Below are 3,124 nucleotides of genomic sequence, written 5' to 3'. Positions count from 1 at the left end.
CACGTTCGGTTCGAGTCCCATTTAGCGACTTTGGACGTCAAAATGCGTCTGAAGTATCGGCCGCCTGCACCGGCCTTCTGGCCCACTGTACGAAGTGCGTGTGGACAAGGCGGCATTTTTGTGAGTAGCTTCCTTTCCTTGCCCTCCCTCATCAGCACCGGCTTGCGAGGCTGAAGCAACTAGCGCTGTGCCGTTGCAGTGTTGCGTGGACCGAGGCGAACACACTGTAGCAGTGTAGCGGTGGCAGTGCGTGCGTGTGTCGCACAGTGGGCCATAGGTGCGGAAACCCTATCTTGGACCTTGAACCTAGTGCAGGCTGAAGTTGGCAACCCTTTCGTCACCGGAGCTATGCCGAGGGATTTTTTGCCGTGGCCACACTGGTACCCAAGGTGTCTCTGTCGGCGTCGCTTACCGCCGTTCCGAAGATGTCACGTGACCCTAAACGGGCTGCGAAGGGTCGGGTCCCGACGGTCCGGCACGAGTCTCTTCGTGATGGAGGCCCACAATTTTACCCGACCCTTCGTCGGAAACGTTCACGAATGGCCCTTTGGGGCCGTAACTACAGCACACGTTGATGTGGGGCGGGCTGGACACGAAGGAAGGCGTGGGTGTGGTCGCGGCGCACAGTGGGCCAGAAGAACGGTGGAAGCGGCCAAAACTCCAGACGCGTTTTGAGCTCCAGAGTCTCTGAATGGGACTCGAACCGAACGTGTGACCCCACCAATGGATTGCTCTCCGAACGAGCAATCCATTGGTGGGGTCACACGTTCGGTTCGAGTCCCATTCAGCGACTCTGGAGCTCAAAACGCGTCTAGAGTTTTGGCCGCCTCCTCCGGTCATCTGGCCCACTGTGCGCCGCGTGAAGGTGCGAAAGAGACAGAGCGATGAAACGCAGTGCGGGTGCGAGGGCCCGGACAAAAAGCCGCGCTCGGCAAGAACCGGGAAAGAGTAGACTTGGTTAAGCCCGTCGGGAAACGCAAAAAAACGACGACGAAAACAAGAAGGCAGCGCTGCTTCGTTTGAAATTACCGCGTCGGCTGCGCTGTCGCCGCACTGCAGGTCGTTGGCTTCGACTCTTCGAGCGCGCTGCAGTGCAGCGCGTGGTGCCCGCTGGCCGAGCGGCTTCCGCGCTTGCCGGCGGAGGCGCCGTCGCGGGTTCAAAGCCCACCGTCGTAAGTCCTGTAAAAACCCCAACGAGGCGGTGAACCGCGGCGGACCCTACATGACAACAAATGTACGTAGTGTGTCCGCGCGGTCTTGGCGGCGGCCGGCGCCATGGAGGGGGAGGGGAGGGAGCGTCACGCTTGGCGTCACACCGCGCAGCACCGCGCCCGCGTCGCGCGGCCACTGGTGTTTTGATCCGCAGTGGGCCAGAAGGCCGGCGCCGGCGGCCAAAACTCTGGACGCGTTTTGAGCTCCAGAGTCGCTAAGCAGGACTCGAACCGAGCGTGTGACCCCACCAATGGATTCCTCGTTCGGAGAGCAATCCATTGGTGGGGTCACACGCTCGGTTCGAGTCCCATTCAGCGACTCTGGAGCTCAAAACTCGTCCGGGATTTTGGCCGCCTCCACCGGTCTTCTGGCCCACTGTGCGAGGCGTGGAGGCGCGAGGCGGGCGCGGGGCGGTACCCGCCAGCGAGTAAGTTGTAGGCGGAGCCCGCGAACGCCGCGGCCGCGGCCTCCAGCGGAGTCATTCCGCGGGAGTTCCCTCTCTCTCGCACTCACGGGTCGCACTCACGAGTGCGAGAGAGACAGACCACGGGCCGCAAAGCGCGCGAGAAACCTGAAGGCGCGGCCGAAGGCACCCGAAGGTCCTGCCGAGTGCCTTCGGCGCGTCTTCGGCAGGTGCGCGACGACGGCAACCCGTCGCGGGTCGCGGGGGGCCGGCGGCCAAGGCGGCCAAGGCGGCAAGCGGCCCCTCCCGACGTCACGCCGGACCGGACCCGCCGGACCACGCCGCCATGCCGCCGTCGGGGCTGACCGCGGTCCCCCGCCCCCCACCCCCTTCTCCAGCAGTAACCCCCCCCCCCCGCCCTTCGCTGTTGCATGCGCGGGCCGCCGTGCTCGCCGCACCGCCACTCGCCGCTCGCCTCTCCGTGCCGTGGCCGTGCCGTGGTGGAGTGGTAGTAGAGGTTGGACTCCCGTCGAGGCAACACGCACGTCAGCGGACCGACGAGCGCCGTCGTTGGTCGCGACTAGTTTCGTCACTCCGTCACTCCTTCGTCTCGGCCGTCTTCGACGTCGTCAAGCTGCTGAGCGACGGACGAGCGCGGCGACATGGCTGTGCCCCCGTGAAGCAAGCCCCGCGAAAAAGGAGCGCGCGTGTGTGAGTGTGTGTGTGAACGTGTGTGTGTAGTGCAGCGGAGAGCGCGCGGCGTTGGTGACTGCCACCAAGTTGTACCAGTGCTGCGACCCTCCAGGAGTCGTCGCCGTTTCCACCTCAAGGATCCCAAACACTCCACTCGCATGGGGAGGCACATCACTCTTCGGCAGGTGAGTGGGTCACCGAGGCGGTGAGGTTTGAACCTGGCACTTCCCTACACAAGCTGGGAATGCCTCCAAGGCGCCTCACAGTGGGCCAGAAGACCGGTGGAGGCGGCCAAAACTCCAGACGCGTTGCTCCAGAGTCGCTGAATGGGACTCGAACCGAGCGTGTGACCCCACCAATGGATTGCTCTCCGAACGAGGAATCCATTGGTGGGGTCACACGTTCGGTTCGAGTCCTGCTTAGCGACTCTGGAGCTCAAAACGCGTTTGGCCGCCTGCACCGGTCTTCTGGCCCACAGTGCGCCTCTCTATGGAACTCGTCTGAGGGAATCCCTCAAGTGAACTCCTCCAGGGTCGTCTCTCAAGGGAATCCCTCCAGGGAATCCTTCTAGGGAATCCCTAGCGCTTACGCCGCCGGCCGGCCCGTTCCTGGATGTACACATTCGCGCCACCGCCGGCCAACCTCCTTCAGGTCGATAACTACGCCGTAAAAAATGTGGCGTCAAGAAAATGACAACCCTAGAGCGGCATTATTGGAATAAAAACGAAAGTTGAAGCAAACAAGCACCTTACAGTATCTTAATGTTAAGAATCTAGTGCGAGTTCTTAACGTTAACTTGCCACCCAGGTTTATACG

The sequence above is a fragment of the Thrips palmi genome, unplaced genomic scaffold (assembly GCF_012932325.1).
Source record: "Thrips palmi isolate BJ-2018 unplaced genomic scaffold, TpBJ-2018v1 HiC_scaffold_3, whole genome shotgun sequence".
Lineage (NCBI taxonomy): Eukaryota > Metazoa > Arthropoda > Insecta > Thysanoptera > Thripidae > Thrips > Thrips palmi.
Note: the sequence above shows the minus strand (reverse complement) of the source record.